At 37.1% G+C, this 18,642-nt stretch overlaps 1 protein-coding gene across 5 annotated transcripts in view; it reads left to right on the top strand.

The window, feature by feature from the left end:
* mgat4c (mgat4 family member C) overlaps positions 1-18,642 on the top strand; it is a 209,790-nt gene that overhangs the window by 101,520 nt on the left and 89,628 nt on the right. For 4 of the 5 annotated variants that reach the window (XM_067420364.1, XM_067420363.1, XM_067420361.1 and 1 more), the window contains exon 2: positions 11,142-11,239. The gene's annotated coding sequence lies outside the window, so the exon portion shown is untranslated. Of the gene's footprint in view, positions 1-11,141; positions 11,240-18,642 lie in introns of those variants that run through there. The other variant, XM_067420365.1, reaches the window with a different exon arrangement.

Here is an 18,642-nt window from a genome sequence, read left to right as displayed (position 1 = left end):
CGGACACAGTATTGAGGCGGACCAACGCATTAGCGCTACTAGCTTAACTACATTTTTCAGTAGTATGACATATTTTAGTTATTTTCTAAAATTGTCAAACTTCTCCAGTAACAAGCTTCCTTTTCCATCAAGTAGCAGTGAAGAGTCACCAAATGCTGAATTGCTGTTTTTGTGTTTTGTTTTTACTCTCACATTGTACTGTAGGCCATATAGCTGTTCAGAACACTTTATAATAAATATACAGTGATTAAGTGCTTACAAACCATTAACAAAGTATTAGTTTATGAATTATTCATAGTTTATTGTACCCGCCACATTGTTAATGTATTTATAGGCTATATAAAAATAGCTCTTCATTCATTGTCACTGTAATTAACACAATTATTATTGCTTAATTATCACATAGTAAAGGGAGTGTTACTTGGTTATTAGGAGTAAACACACACACACACACACATTTGTTTTTGTGACATATGGGGACATTCCATAGGCATAATGGTTTTTATACTGTACAAACCGTATTTTCCATCCCCTTACACTGCCCCGGCCCCTAAACCTACCCATCACAGGAAACATTCTGCATTTTTACTTTCTAAAAAAACCTCATCCTGTATGATTTATAAGCATTTTGAAAAGTGGGGACATGGCCAATGTCCTCATATTTCACCCTCTCCTTGTAATACCTGTGTCATACCCATGTCATTATACACATTTGTGGCCTCATATGTCACAAAAACATGCCCACATAAACACACACACACACACACACACACACACACAAACGTTCATGGCCTTTTGATCTCCATAGACATTCTATGTATCAGATCTCTATATGAAGTACAAACATCACACGATGTATTCCCATACGCCATTCAGAACAGAAACATACATGACCTTCAGGGTTTGATCTGAAAAAGGAATACGTGTACATGTAAGCAGAATAACAACATATGTCAGCCTATAATAGAGATTGAGGAAGCCTATACAATAGTGACGGCGAGAGTAAATGTGCACCAGCACTGGGAAATAAGGTCGCGAAGCTGATTGCTGAAAGGCACAGATAACCCTGAGCTGCACGGTCAGAGTTCCTCATTTAAGTGCTACCGTTGGCTCCGCAGACGAGCCGAACTGTGAATAAAAGCGTGAGGAGTGAGCGGTGATTTTAAACAATGAGAGGTCATCCATGCGAACGTACAGCACCCTCCTACTAGCTAGGATATACAGCTGAACTTGAGAACGCGATAATGGTGTAAAGAGAGACAAATGAGAATAACATTGCTTATTGTCTTTTTCCTAAGGGAATTGTTGGATAATATAGATAATTGAATGCATTTTTAATATTGTGTGTGAGTGTGTAATGATTTATTATATCAGTAAAGCCTGCTATAACGTAAGACAATGAACATCAGTGTCTGTGTCCATGAAGGGAGCTGTCCGTGGTGCTGATTATTAAGCTACAATTCGTCTCATTCACTGTTCTGAATAGTCTCTGCTATGTTCTGCTTTTTAAATGATTATTAAACGACACAGACATACTATAGAAATTAATAAAATATGATTTGATTTGAGTGCAAGTGAGTATGAAGTAGGGATGAGACGGTATGGAAATTTAACATCACGGTTATAGTGACCCAAATTATCACGGTTATCAATATTATCACGGTTTTGTTCAAATAAGATGTGTTCAAAAAGAACCAATGCGCACACTGAAAACATTTAAACAAGTTTTATATTTGAAAATGAACAAACAACAAATAAATAAAGCTGCTCTATGCCCCTTTTTAAAGCAAGATTCTATTCTGCATATAGTACCATATAATGCATAAATAATAATTTGGTGTAAATATAATCTCTAATATTATCTTTATAAATATGTTAAAGCAATATTCTCATCAGTGTCCTATATCAGCTATAACGCATTTAAATCTAGCATAGTTTGTGTATGAGCCCAAACAGTATCCCAGTAAAATAAATCATATCCATATTTTCATATGATGAAAATTATATGAATTTTCATACGAGTTTATTTTATTAAATATCAAAAATCCAAAAGGTGTGCCTTATACACGACAACTAGATGAACACTTTACAGTCAGTTTTATACCAATGTTATATGTAACTTTAGAGACGGTCCCAAAATTTGCGAATCTCGAACGTCAAGCCAACTTTATGCCAGTCATATCAGATGCGCCATATGGTACTGCGGTGTTTGTTTTAAACTATTTTCGCTGCTGAAATAGGCTAGAAAAAAACATTCAACTGTATGCTGAATGAATCTCCTGCGTACACCGCACGTTCATCTCTGCTTTGAGTGAATTCCAGTGAGTGAGAGCGTGCTCTGAACAACTCTGGTTTATCTGAACGCATCTGATTATTAGTCATTGCATTCATAAACTCAATAGAAACACGTGTCATAGGTTATAATGCGCAACACGATTATAACAGATGGCTTTTGAGAAGCCTAAGTGGGTGACTAGCAACAGTGACTAGTGTGAGTGACTGTTACACGCCACAGCCAAAATACACCAAACAAACGGCGAGTGTTATGTCAAGCCCTGATTATTATTCCTTAAATGTCACCTTAGTCGTGTCTGAACGTGTTCGTTCGTCTTTGGCTCAAGCTTCACGTTATTATTTCCCAGAGGTTTGGTATTGAGGTCAAAGTCCACTTGCATTGCGTTCACAATTCTTCGCCGATTTGAAGCGTTTCCCCTATTACAGCGACTTTCTTCTGGCATGTTCCGCTGCAGACAGGGTGACCAGATCATCTTCGATTAATTTTCCCTCAGGACTTTTGTAAAAGCCATAATATGGCCACACCTCAGATTATAGAAGGCTGCAATCTCCCGTAATTTCTTCTCATTCAGAAAACAACACTGCGTCACGTGCTGCGCGTGCCTGCACCAGACTGGATAGGATTTACCGCAACTTTTCAAAATCGTGATAATCACTGACGGTTTTAATGATAATTAAATTTCAAACGATATTACTAACCATCAGTACATTTTACCGTTGTTGTTCGTGAAACTTCATCCCTAGTATGAAGAAACATTCATTTGACTCTTTACCACTGATATGAATATAGTTATTTTGAACATAAGAGCTCTGTTTCAAAAAAATGAGCTGCTGTAATCACACAACAGTAACCACCATGGGACCTCATAAGAGGGCAACTGGAAATGGTTCTGCACAGAAGACTCGACTCACAATTGATTTGAATAAGGTTTGATGTTGCTTTGTGTCAGAAAGGGCACCCGGCGTAAAACCTGTGCCAAATCAAGTGTGTGTGTGTGTGTGTGTGAAGTGAGCGCAAACGACGCTATGAAGACAGATGGATAATGGTTGGCATGTTGCTAATACTTTTCAGATTGAAATACACTATAGTTCAATGGCTTTTGTGTTATTCTTTATAAGACAGTAATACTTTTAATCAGCAAGGATGCATTAAATTGATCAAAATGAAATACATTTCTAATATCGTAAAAGATTAATCATATCAAATAAATGCTAAACTTTTTATTCATCAAAGAATCCTGAAAAAAATGAATCACGGTTTTCACAAAAATATTATGCAGGTCACAGTAGTATATATATATATATATATATATATATATATATATATATATATATATATATATATATATATATATATATATATATATATATATATATATATATATTAAATACTACTGTGACCTGCATAATATTTTTGTGAAAACCGTGATTCATTTTTTTGTATAAATATATATAAATATTCATATATAAATGCAGCCTTTATGAGCTTAAGAGAAAAACATTTAAAAAATCTTACCGACCCCAAACGTTTGAAGGGTAGTGCATGTTTATTTATGATCTGCCTTTCTGTTGACTCACCCATTTCTTTTGAGATCGTGTTATAATGCATTCTGATATTGTCTTCCCCTTGAATGATGGTTGTTATAGAATTTGGCTAAAGCAAGCTGCCTTAGGAAGTAACATTAAGGTGCTTACTTTTTGGAACAGTGTCAGAAGCGCACCTACTGCATGACGGCTTAAAAGGCCTAAAAAGAGAAGGTGTTCTTGATAGTCACTGGCTCCAGGATATCTCCACAGCAGGTTCAAGATCAGTGTAGTCTATTTTTGGATCATTCTGCAGTAATAAAATAAATGCGTATTCTTGCACTGTATTAAGCCTCACAATGGGTTCAGAAAGAGAACAACTTTTGTGACTTGTTAGCAGAACAGTTCTGACCCAATTAACTGTCTTTGTTTGATAAAGCAGCACTGACCTCTGTTTACACACTCATCTTCCCCTGATTTGTTTTCACACAGTATGGCTTTAATTAGCTTTAGACCTTGCTTCAGGGAATTTGTAAATCCATGTGGATATTTTGCCCAGTGGTATTCAATGTAAAAGATGTCTGCATCTACAGACCGGTGGCAAACAACAGCCAAACTGAAAGTGTAAGAACAGTCAAGCTACTCTAAAATAATGTTGGTAACACAACAAGAAACTAACAAAAGTAGCACTTAGCTGGAAGAAATGTTTAAGCAAAAAATGAAAACCGGTCATCGTATATGTTACTCACCCTCACATTATTATAAACCTTCCAATACTTTATTTCTTCTGCAGAGTATAAAAGAAAATACTTTTTTATTGTTTTGATTTGTTTTTTTTCTAAAATTAAAGTCACTGGGGTCATTTATTGAATGACCCAACTATCATTGGCCATGTCCCCACAAAATATATGGATGGACGGACGGACGGACGGACGGACGGACGGACGGACGGATGGATGGATGGATGGATAGATAGATAGATAGATAGATAGATAGATAGATAGATAGATAGATAGATAGATAGATAGATAGATAGATAGATAGATAGATAGATAGATAGATAGATAGATAGATAGATAGATAGATATGGTAACACTTTAGTATGGGGGAACACATTCATTATTAACTATGATTTTTGCCTCAATAAACTAATTTACTGCTTATGAATGGTTAGTACGGTAGTTTTTGTAGCATTTAAGTTTAGGTATTGGGTAGGATTAAAGGATGTAGAATAAGGTCATGCAGAATAAGGCATTAATATGTGCTTTATAAGTTCTAATAAACAGCCAATATCCTAGTAATATGCATGCTAATAAACAACTAGTTAATACTTAATAACTGATCCATAAAATAAAGTGTTACCAATATAAATTATGTATCAATATATACATACATGCAAATATTTCTTAAATATATGTGTGTGTATTTAAATATACATGATAATTATAACAATACATATATACACATACGTGTGTGTGTGTGTGTGTTTGTGTGTGTGTGTGGGTCACAGACAAGAAAAACATGAGCTCTGTTACAAAACATGAAATCCAGACAGCATCCTAAGTGACATTGCACCTCATGTGCCTTATCATACACTCAACGAGCGCAATGAGACGCCAGGCAAGATGCAAGTGTTTTTTGCTAGTTTCAGGCCGACGTAATTATTATTTTCACTTTCAGTGCCATGTTGTTTAAATAGCAAATGCTATTTAATTGCATTATTTGTACACATGTAAGTATATGTGTGTGTATACACTATATTGTCAAAAGTTTTGGGACGCCTGCCTTTACATGTACATAAACTTTAATGACATCCCCAATGGACATCGCTGTTCCGAGCTTGAGAGAGACTTAATAATAGTGTGTCGTGTCATTTTCTCACTCAAACCACTGCCACCTGCTGCTGCTTCTGCTTTTAGAGGGAAAACCTGTCCATAACTGCTTGTCTAGGATATGTAATCCTCTGTAAGAATTTGTAATCCTCTGTAAGCCATCCTGGGCATCATAGGGGCCAGTAAGCGAAGGGCCATTAAGGAGGTCACAGAGTCAGCAGAAGTTGCCTCAAGGTGGCTGTGGATAAAGAGAGGAGAACCATGGGTGGGGTAGGGCTACCTGGACACAAGCTAGGGCCTGATCAACCCCGGCTGGGTCGCCTGGGTGAGAGTGTATGATGCTTGAAAGACCCGAAACACTCCGTGACCCCAGGTAACATCACTGAGGATGTGTCCAGGGTGCATCAAGGTGATGTATGTGATAAGTAGCCAATCACAGACATGTTTGCAGATTTCTACAACGGAATTGGCCAATCACAGGTGTTGAATTTGGAAACCACTCACTGCTCGAGTGTTTGTCCAGGCGCTGAGTTCAGTTAACACTCGCGTCAATCCTCTGTAAGTGCAGACATTGGGAAAATAAGAGATTCATTGTATACCAGCTTCACTGATTAATAGTGGAACTTTGTGAGATTGCGTTTGTTGAATGAGTGACAGCTTTTAGTGATTATAACATATATTACCACATACACGCTTCAATACACTGACCCATCCGCATACATACGGGATAAGTCGAAATCAGGCTCATAGAAAATGTCAGGAAAACACGATTCCTGGCTGCATGTCATTATCCATGGATCACTGAATCTTTGGTAATTTGTAAGAACCACTATATCGAGCCCAACCTTCAGTTTAAACTGATAATCATTTGCTCTACTCACGTTTTCCTCTATTAACTCCACTCACGCAGCTGCTCTTCTGCCAAACAGCCCCGGTTGAGGGGGCGTGTTCCGGCGGGAAAGTGACGTGACACATGACAAACCAGGAAACTGTCAAACTTGTCAAAAACGTAATGCAGGATTTATAGACTGTCAGATAACAGATACTGTGAGAATGCCTAACATGTGGCTATAACCCCGGACTCTGTCATGGCTGTCTTGTTCCATGACTTTCCTCCTGATTACTGTGATTGTGCAACTAACAGTAGCTAGGATCCATAATTCATTATAAAAATGTAATCCCACAACGCATTTGTCAATATAGATGCATAACCCAGTGGAATCTTTGCATTGCATTCTTGTGCATGCATGCAAATGGATAAGTTCCCGTCACTGGTGTAATAAAATATGTGCATAATGATGGCCGGTCCACTTTCATCTCAGCACATGAAGCCCAACAGTGCAGTCACAGCTGCTCAGCTTATTAGCTCATTGAATTAGACCAATCATGAGCCAAATGGAGGAAAGACCGGACACAGTACAACGCAATGCTTATAAATCAGTCTTACACTCTAATGGAACATGGCTGATTCAACTCTTATTACCCATTCAGCTCTTATTATTTATTACCCAGCTGATCGTGCCACAGCAAAAAGTTTTCACCGAAACTTTGTCTAGAAAGTAAGGAAATTGGCGATGTTTTTTCAAGGCAGCAAGCTTATTTAGTTCCAGTGGAGGAATGTGGTCCTTACAAAAAGGGACCAGCTTTCTTTAAGATGTTTTATCTCAAATGCTAGCTCTCCTTCACAGGCGTTCGATGACCAACAGAGCAAGCGGTCATCAGAAAGGGTCGTAGTGCTTATCCTGACTCACTGCCCGGCTAACACCCCCACCCCCTCCCCCTTTTGTCTCACCACTGACTGAGAACACACCATTAACAGAGCCACAGCTTGACAAGAAAAATGAAGAGAGCTATTTTCTGTGGCCTCGAGTGCCAGGCTGAATAATGAGCAGACATTCTTTCTCTCTTCCCCCTCCATGGATTCACTCCTCCTTGTGAAGACCCAGTCAGAGAAGAGTGTTTCTGTCTCTTCCCTTTTTTCCCCCGTCTCTCTTCCTGTGCCCTGATCTGTGGCTTCTTTCCCTAGGAAACCAGGGCAAGAACAGACTGTGTGTGCACATCACATTCAAGATCTCTGAGTGGTGAATTAGATACATGTCTAGTGTTGGCTAATTTATGGATTTGAATATCAGATATTTTGCATCCAGAATGGCACAAACATACATAATGGAATAACAGTAAGTGTCTTATGAAATAAAAGTCTCATTTAGAACATAGTTTTGTTCAGATCGGGGATGTATGGGCCTGATGGATCCATGTTCTCATTCTGTTTACTAGGGCTGTCAAAATTGCTCAAAAATGACGTTTGAATATTCTCTCTAAAAAAACACACTTTAGGCCGCAGCCTATCTAAGCATTGTTTCTGACCATGTCCATCCCATTATGACCACCATGTACCCATCCTCTGATGACTACTTCCAGCAGGATAATGCACCATCCATGTCACAAAGCTTGAATCATTTCAAATTGGTTTCGTGAACATGACACTGAGTTCACTGTACTAAAATCACCAGACACAGTCACCAGATCTCAACCCAGTAGAGCATCTTTCAGATGTGGTGGAACAGGAGCTTCATGCCCTGGATGTGCATCCCACAAATCTCCATCAACTGCAAGATGCTATCCTATCAATAGGCACAAATATATATATATATATATCCACATTTCAGGCTTCAAACATAAGGAGCAAACTCTCTCCAGAAGTTCAGTGATGATCTCTGAATGATCCAATGTTGACCTAAATGACTAATGATCATAAATAGAATCCACCTGTGTGTAATCAAGTCTCCGTATAAATGCACCTGCACTGTGATAGTCTCTGAGGTCCGTTTAAAGCGCAGAGAGCATCATGAAGAACAAGGAACACACCAGGCAGGTCCGAGATACTGTTGTGGAGAAGTTTAAAGCCGGATTTGGATACAAAAAGATTTCCCAAGCTTTAAACATCCCAAGGAGCACTGTGCAAGCGATAATATTGAACTGCAGAGATCTTCAGCTGAGGTGGGAGACTCTGTCCATAGGACAACAATCAGTCGTATATTGCACAAATCTGGCCTTTATGGAAGAGTGGCAAGGAGAAAGCCCTTTCTTAAAGATATCCATAAAAAAGTGTTGTTTAAAGTTTGCCACAAGCCACCTGGGAGAAAAACCAAACATGTGGAAGAAGGTGCTCTGGTCAAAAGAAAACAAAATTGAACTTTTTGTCAACAACGCAAAACGTTATGTTTGCCGTAAAAGCAACACAGCTCTTCACCCTGAACACACCATCCCCACTGTCAAACATAGTGGTGGCAGCATCATGGTTTGGGCTTGCTTTTCTTCAGCAGGGACAGGGAAGATGGTTAAAATTGATGGGAAGATGGATGGAGCCAAATACAGGACCATTCTGGAAGAAAACCTGATGGAGTCTGCAAAAGATCTGAGACTGGGATGGAGATTTGTCTTCCAACAAGACAATGATCCAAAATATAAAGCAAAATCTACAATGGAATGGTTCAAAAATAAACATATCCAGGTGTTAGAATGGCCAAGTCAAAGTCCAGACCTGAATCCAATCAAGAATCTGTGGAAAGAACTGAAAACTGCTATGTTTTGCTAAATTGCTATACCAATTTTTAAATTTTTGATTTGTTAAAAAAGTTTGAAATATCCAATAAATTTCGTTCCACTTCATGATTGTGTCCTACTTGTTGTCGATTCTTCACTAAAAAATTACAGTTTTATATTACAGTTTTATTTTATTTTTTACAATTACCACATTTCAGGCTTCAAAGATTATATATATATATATATATATAGCATTTTGCATATGAAATTGCTAAGTATTTTGTGTGCAACTCAAAACTTTTAGCATGTTTTTACTATTACAGCTCTCAAGGTTGTGAAAGTGTTGATTATAGCATTATATTTAGATCTATGGCATTATATTTAGATTGTGGCATGAAAGGTTGCTGTGATCAGTCTTGACATATTGAGAGCATAAATGCAGTGATCTTGTCATTGTAACTCAATTTCTGCACACTGGCAAATGCTTTCATCATAACTTACAGTGTGAACACAATGTAAATAAGAGATTTGTTGAGTATAATGGGAGTTTTGACAAGAATCCAGAACTCAGTCACTGATAAACTTTTGCTGTTTGATTGACAGATCCAGAGATTGTGAAGGGAGCGTTCTTTGAAATTTTATTTCCGTTTAAATTACAGATTATTTTCATCCTACTAAGAGAAACAATGTGAAGTTGACCGTGTATTCACTGGTTTGATTTACTCACACATAGACAACAAACATCTGACTATACATGAATCATTACTTATCAGAAATCACTGGTCCCAGATCGGGCGTTAGAATTAACACAGTTACTGTTGAAAATAAATAAACACATTCATGGCATTCTTCAAAAGGTAATGTTATTTTTAGTCAAGTGATCCTTTATTGTTCTTCTCTCCTCTCGTCATCTCACTAACACGCCAGTGACTGGGGCTAAAGTTGCAGTGATGAAGTAGGCACTGACTTCTTCTGCAGTCTTTACATATCTATAGATAGGCACATTTCACAATGAGTCTCTCGCTGGGCTTGGTAACAATAAAAATGTTTTTGGACTAACAATAAAGTTTGCTAGCCATAAGATTTTATTTTATTTTATTTTTAGATCATCATTTTTATATCAGTGAATCCTTATTCTGTGTCTGTAATACATGTTAACAATCAAATCATTGTAATTAGGAATATAAGGATACAAAGTTAATAGTTCAAATGTGAATGAGCAATATTTTTTCCTTCTGGGTGTATTGATGGAGTCTAATGAGTATGCACCACAAAGGTTATAACACACAAGTTCACACACACAAAACAACAAAGAGGGCAATAGTCAGATCCTATATTCTCGAAGTGGCTGTGTTCTCTGCAGACACCTCTTCCCCAACCCTTGAGTGCTAATAAAATGACGAGAGGACCCGTCTGCTGTGCAGGCAGCGTGAATTCACAGCCAGAGAGCAACCGATGAATCGCCATGGGTGTTTTTTCCTCACTGGGTTCATATTAGACCACATGTACAGATGTCTGAGTGTGTTCAAATGTGAGTTTTCTTTTGTGTCTGTGAATCGTGAATTCAGTTGTTTCTCTCTTTCTCCTGTGTAAACATGTTGTTTGTGTTAATATCTGTCTCCGAATGAGTTAGGATACGAGCGTGCGCACGCGAGGGAAAGGCAACTGTGGCAGTAATAGTTCAGCTGGCTGTTAGCTTGGGCATTGGGTTTGTGATCTATGGTTATGGCCATTCACTGAGCGCCAATTAGGCCTCCTATGTGTGTGAGAACTATGGAATCCCACATTGCGCTACTCTCCAGAGCACCCACGGCTGCCCCCTCCCAAAGAAAATAAGAACAGAAAAATAGAATTCTAAACAAGAAGATTCATGTTTACTCACACATTACATTCACACAAGCTGCAGAAAATGAGCAATGTTCTTCTCTTCTGTTTGTTTCACAGATAACAAGTCGGTTTCTATGGTTCTATGGATCTATTGATCGTTGTCTTCTCAAACCACAAGGCTCGTTCCTACAAGAACATCTGAGTCCTGCAAGCAGGTAACTTGTGTTTAATTTTTATTTTTGTCCTTGCTTTTTCAGTCTTTTGGAGTCTAAAACTTAATGAAACCGCTTTTGCTTTTAATTGCACCACAACCATTCTGCTTTAATCTTCCATTGTGAGTTACAAAAGGAGGGGTGAGAGGAGAGCAAAGGATCTGCTATAATGCAGAATCAAGCACATGCTTTTATCCCTTCGAATGCAGGCAATAATTGTAATACAGTCTGGCCTATTTTCTGATGCTGATTAGCGTGGTATTTGAGCTGACATTAAACATCGTGCTGTAATTATGCTAAAAGGTAACAGAGAGGTAAATGCAAGGAAAGACTCTCTTTGTTCTGATAGAATTTATTCCACCTTAGGGTTAAGTGGTGGACTCTATAGATATGCAGCAGTATCGAGATAAGGTATTAGAGGCAAAGTAAGAAATCTCTATCTATAGCAGGCATTAACTTTTCCATAAAAGCAGTTTTGCAAGATATTGTCTAGCAGCTTTATTTTAAAAATTTGCATCAAGTTCAACAGTGCAGTAAATGGCTTAGTACCCGGAGCAATTCATTAGCGGTAAATGTGCAGTTATAGTCTGTTTTAAAAGAAGTTGCTGAAACACTGTAAGCTGCGCACTTAAAGATAAAGCTTTACGTTTATATTAGAATGCCTGCTAGTTTTGCTTTTGGGGTTTTCCTGGTTCAGATAAGAAATGAACAATCAATTCACGGGCAACAGCTCTGGTGGACATTCCTGTAATCAGCATGCAAATTCCATCCACCCTCAAAACTTGCAACATCTGTGGCATTGTTCTGTGTGATAAAAACGGCACATTTTAGAGTGGCCTTTTATTGTGGCCAGCCTAAGGCACACCTGTGCAATAATCATGCTGTCTAAACAGCATCTTGATATGCCACACCTGTGAGGTGAATAATTTATCTCGGTTCTCAGCAAAGGAGAAGTGCTCACTAACACATATTTAGACAGATTTGTGAACAATATTTGAGATAAATAGGCCATTTTGTGTACATAGAAAAAGTCTAAGATCTTTGACTTATGAAAAATGGGGACAAAAACTAAAGTGTTGCATTTATAATTTTGTTCGGTGTGTGTGTGTGTGTGTGTGTGTGTGTGTGTGTGTGTGTGTGTATATATATGCCTTGGGAAAGTATTCGGCCCCCTTGAACTTTGCGACCATTTGCCACATTTCAGGCTTCAAACATAATGATATGAAACTGTAATTTTTAGTGAAGAATCGACAACAAGTGGGACACAATCATGAAGTGAAACAAAATTTAATTTATTGGTTATTTCCAACTTTTAAAAAATCAAAAACTGAAAAATTGGGCGTGCAAAATTGGGCGTGCAAAATTAAATTTGTATAGCCCTTTTCTAGGTACTCAAAGCACTTTCAAACATGCATAACTTGAACGTAATATATTATTATTGTCACAATTATTAATAGTTTAATAATTGTTAGTTAATTTCTCAACCCATTATTTTTCAACACTTTTTTTTACATACAACTATCATACAATTAATATTATTACATATTAAAAGCAATACTAGCAATGATACTAGCAATGCCACAGGCAAGGGTTTGATTAGGGCACACACATACTAGCAAAATGTATAACTAGAATGTCAGATTGCGCTAGATAAAAGCAAATGCCAAATGCATAAAGCATGCAGTTGTAAGTGCTCTAGATCCGAATCTATAGGCCTGCTCCAGACTCGTAGACATTAACAGACCATTTTCCTGAGATGCATAACAAAGACTGATTTCAAAACATGCATGCATGCATAAATGAGAAAATGCTGTGGTGGGCTAATGAATGATAGGCACTTGAAGCTGTGAAGAATTGCGGTACAGATGTACAGCTGGCAGAGGCAAACACTGATGTGAGTGAACATTAAAGATTCATTCAAACAGCTGTTCCTTATCCAGGACAGCACGATCCACCACTATGTGCTCTGATTCTGAAGCAGAAGAGTGCGGGAAGCAAGGGTGAAATTTTTTACTAAAGCTCAGGGTTTTACACAAGCAGCGGAGTCAGCCGAGATATCTGTCTGTGCACTGTCTTCAGTGATTGAAGGGTTTACCTCATACTGAAAACATGAAATCCATGGACTGAAAGTTGAAAACTATGACAGCAGCATTTCAGGATTTTGTGCTTGAACTTGACACAGTAAAGTTCAGGCTCAAAAATAAAGTTGGAGTGAACTGAGAATGAACAGTACATTTTTTTGTACTAGTACAAGTTTGATTACTTAGCCTGATAACTGGTTTGAAGTCCAAGAAAACATGGATTCTTAATTATCATTGTGCAATGCTGACAACTTCAAAATGACTATGATTCAGTTAAAAGTAAAAGGGAGCTGTTTTTCAGTAATTTAACTGATCAGTACCACTTGCCTTTTGGAAGTGGTCTTGGCTTTATTTAGGCGAGTAAATGATGTTTGGGCACTCTTTAGAATGTACTAACATATAAATCAATCATTTGATACAGTACATCTTTTTACATTGTACATATATTATTATAATTACCTACATGTAATTACATATGAATTAATTTCAGTAATTACTTCTATAATTACACTGTTGACCCTTCCTTTACCTGTTAACCCACCGTAACACTTAAATGTGTCCCTATCCTTACCCATATAGCCCAACTAAGTAGCACCAGAAGTGTTTTGCAATGCAACATGAACACAATATATATACATTGTACATATTTTTTTCATGTAAGTGCGTAGAAGTTAAAGACACCTAATTGTGACAGGCCATTTTAAATGCTACATAGTAACCGCAAATTCTCAGTTTATTGTCAGTGATAGAAAGACGGCAGAACAGAGGCGGCACTGAAAGCATGCCAAACTATCAACTAGGAAAATTATATTCAGAGGTGATTTCATTCATTACAACTAAAATGGAATTTAGATATTTTAAAGAATGTCAGTCTTTTTTGGGGGTCCATTTAATGTTGTTTTGAACCATTTTGACTTTCATTAAATGGACAAAAATATTTCCTTAAAATATATTCTTTTGTGTTCTATGAAGAAAGTCATACAGTTTTGTAATGACATGAAGGTGAGTAAATAAGGATAAAATGTCTCTTTATTAGCATAAATGGAAATACACTATATTGCCTAACACACTATATATGCCTGCCTTTACATGAGGCAGGAACTTTAATGCCATCCCATTCTTAATCCATAGGGTTTAAAGGGATAGTTCAAGGGATAGTAAGTTAATTAAAATTAGCCCATGATTTGCTTACCCTTATCCTAGGTGTATATAACATTCTTCTTTAATACAAATATAGTCAGAGTTTGTTCTTAAAAAAATCTCCTGGCTCTTCCAAGCTTTATAATGACAGTGAATGTCTGTCTTTGTTTTGAAGTCCATAAAAGTGCATCTATCCATAATAAAAGTGCTCCACACGGCACTTTAACCCCCCAAGTGCCGTGCTCCACACGGCTCTGGGGGGTTAACAAAAGCCTTCTGAAGCAAAGTGATGCATTTGTGTAAGAAAAATAGCCATTTTTATAACTTTACAAACTGTTATCTCTAACTTCCACTAACTATTGTACACACGTTCATGAGAGACTGGTGTTCCGCCCATTGTGCTTTACACCACTGCATCCGATTCTTTGCATTTCACTTGGTGATGTAAAGCTAGGATGCAGCTGCCCGGTCCATAGAAACCCATTCCATTAAGCTGTCTACACACTGTTATTGAGCTAATCCGAAGGCCACATAAAGTTGGGAGGTCTGTAGCCATTGCCTCGGCAGAAAGTTGGCGATTTCTTGCCACTGTGTGCCTCAGCATGTGCTGACCCCGCTCTGTGATTTTACGTGGCCTACCACTTCATGGCTGAGCTGCTGTTGGAAGGGTGTCCAAATACTTTTGCTAATATAGTGTATGTAATGTGAATACTAATTGTTGACGTAACAGAACATTCTAGCTGGAAATGTTCTCAAAAAAAATGAACAGAAATCAGCTTTTAGCAATACTAATGTCATTTTCTTTACATTAGTGAAAGTATAAGCTAACTTGAAAGTATGAGCTAACATTTGGCAATGAAGTTTGCTCTTCTCTATGATTTTATTTATAATAAATCATACAGCATTTAGCTATTATGCGCTTACTTCCTTTTTGAGTAGTCTTCCGCTTTCTTTATTCCCTTTATAGTTCAAGGCATTCACTAAAATGAATGTAATTTTGGACAAATGTATTCATTTGGTTAGTTTTATTAAGTATTACTCACATCCAACACAGAACACATTATTTACAGCAATTGACTTATTCAGAGCATGATTTCACTTGTTAGCAAACAAAATTAGTTTAAGCAAAATGCTTGCACACAAGAGAGGTGGAAAGATCGCTAGCAGAGATGTGTATCTTCTCATCTTCAACATCACCTTCTCAGAATAATGTCATTTGAAATGTGTTTTCTTTGAAACACAAACACTTACCACAGTGGACTGGTTTGCATAGAACGAAAGCTCCGAATTCTCGATTTAAATTTTATTCATAAAGTATTATTCCCATAAAATCTTGCCTTCTGCCCTTTTAAACAACATGAGTGTGAGTAGATGATGACATTTTCATTTCTGGGTGATCTATTCCTTTAATGGTCTTGGAGAGTTCACATTAACCCTCACAAAATTACAAAATTACAAATTCAGCATTGAGCGTCATGTAAAACAATATGCCCCTTTTTGTCGACATAAAAATCCCTCACTGATGTCTTTTCTCAGACGGATATAATAATTTCCGGGATTAAATATTTTGTCCTTTGTCCCTAGACCTTGGTGAAAGCAAAAGGCTGTTATCTGTCAGCAACACAAAACACGTACCTCCCTTGCAGAATCTCAGCCACACAAAATAATAAGCCAAACAGGAGAGCTACTCCCGCTGGAAATCACGGTAATAAGCCCACCATCCCCTTTCGAAATAACAGCTGGTTATGTTTTTCTAATGGAGAAGCACCATCACAAGCCGTCGCTTCTCGTTCATCAGCAGCTGTTAGCTGTGACTGGAGGTGCGGAGAGAAATCGGCATAATAATATTTGTGTGCTGTGCGTAGAACCGGAGCTACCAGAGGCAAGAGCTATATAGAGTCAAGGCCATGACCCTGCAGAAATGATGCTTCTGTCTCGTCACCCTCACACCTGGATGTTGAGACAGGGGCAAGGGGTCCAGGTCGGCTTAATAGTGACAACTCTCATGCTGATGATTCTGGGGTGATACATGTGATACGCACCATCTGCCGAGGGGTCAGTCTGCCCTGACAGGCCCTGTTTGAAACATGAACGTGTGTCTGCATGTGTCAGACCGAACACTTGCATCCCTCAGGCTAATTTGGAACTGATGGAAGACAATCAGACATATTCTCGTCTGCCATTTGTCCTCTATGAAGCTCAGGCAATATATATCTTGTTGGTTTTGTCTTCATGAGAGATGATTTTCCTACACTATATGTAGGGGGGAAAAAGAAAATTCTGTCATCACCCTCATGTAGTACCAAACATGTATGACTTTCTTTTTTTCTTTTGAGCACAAAATATATATATATACAAAATATATATATACAAAATATATATTTTTTTTTTTTTTTTTGAAGAATGTCTGTGTTTTGGTCTGTTCAGTGTCGTTTTGGACCCCACTGACTTCAATGTATTGACAAAAACATTCTTTAATATCTTATTTTGTGTTTCACAGAAGAAAGAAAGTCAAGGTGAGTATATTATTACAGAATTTTCCTTTAAAATATTTAATACTACTTACCTTGGCAATATTTAATACTACTTTTATTCCCAAAAATATTGATATAATTGCTTCTATACAAGCTTTTCTCAACTTCATTTATAGTACTTTATAGCAGCTACATACCAATCTCATATTCTTCAGTGTTTGAAAGTACAAACCCGTTTCCAAAAAAGTTGGGACACTGTACAAATTGTGAATAAAAAAAGAATGCAATCATGTGGATGTTTTAAATTTCAATATTTTATTCAGAATTCAACATAGATGACATATCAATTGTTTAAACTGAGAAAATATTTAATTTTAAGGGAAAAGTAAGTTGATTTGAAATTTCATGGCATCAACATCTCAAAAAAAGTTGGGATAAGGCCATTTTTACAACTGTGTGGCATCCCCTCTTCTTTTTTATAACAGTCTGCAAACGTCTGGGAACTGAGGAGACACGTTGCTCAAGTTTAGGAATAGGAATGTTGTCCCATTCTTGTCTACACTGTAAAAAAAATCCCCGTAAAATTTACGGTAAAAAACCGGCAGCTGTGGTTGCCAGAATTATACCGTAAAAAATACGGCAGTTACGTTTTAGTTTTTACGGGGCAACAACATATAATTTAAAGGTTTATAATGTAATAATCACGGTTGAAAACCGTTTATTTTACCATTCAAAACTGTACATTGTAAAAAAATACCCATCAAATTTATGGTAAAAAAACGGCAGCTGTGGTTGCCAGAACTTTACCATAAAAAATACAGCAGCAACGTTTTAGATTTTATGGACCAGCAGCATATAATTTAAAGGTTTATAATGTGGTAATTACGGCTAAAAACTGTTTATTTTACAGTTCAAAACCACATAATTTGAAAGTTTATATTGTAATAATTATATGTACACAGTGCACTATAAACAATTACGGTAAAAAAATATTTAACTGAAATAATATTAAATTACCAACTTATTGAAATGCTAATATCTGTTATGTACCTTTGATATAGATTGACAGCCACCAATTACAGTGGTGATGAGAATCACATGATGAATCAAAGCTCATCACACGCAGCTTTTGGAGAGACAATATTAACATATAGAAGGTGCACACACAAACACTAAACACCAAACACCATCATGGTAACAGACATGGCTTTTTAAAAAATGCAATAAACATTAATTTAACAACATTAGATGTAAAATAAAACCTTAATGTACATAAGTGATTAGAAAAAACTAAGAAGAAACATTGTTAATTCTATGAAAATGCATCAAATGCGAAGTGTCACGTGAGGAATTCTGGGAATGTCAATTTACGGTTTTTCACTGTTAATTACACAATGACCTGTTCTTTTTCACTTCGAAAAACTGTAAATTTAACGGTGTTTTACTGTTAAATAAAATAAAATGTTTTAACTGTAAATGTTTACAGTTTTAACCTGTAAAATAAATGGTTTTTAACCGTAATAATTACAGTATAAACCTTTAAATTATATGGTGCTGTCCCGTAAAACCTAAAACGTAACTGCCGTATTTTTTACGGTAAAGTTCTGGCAACCACAGCTGCCGGTTTTTTACCGTAAATTTTATGGGGAAAAACTGTTGTTTTTACGGGAAAACGCTGGCAGCTGCCGTTACCAGAGAATTATGAAACTAT

Source organism: Pseudorasbora parva, chromosome 16, assembly GCF_024679245.1.
Source record: "Pseudorasbora parva isolate DD20220531a chromosome 16, ASM2467924v1, whole genome shotgun sequence".
NCBI lineage: Eukaryota > Metazoa > Chordata > Actinopteri > Cypriniformes > Gobionidae > Pseudorasbora > Pseudorasbora parva.
The sequence above is the reverse complement of the archived record's forward strand: the minus strand, read 5'-3'. Positions and strand labels throughout refer to the sequence as shown.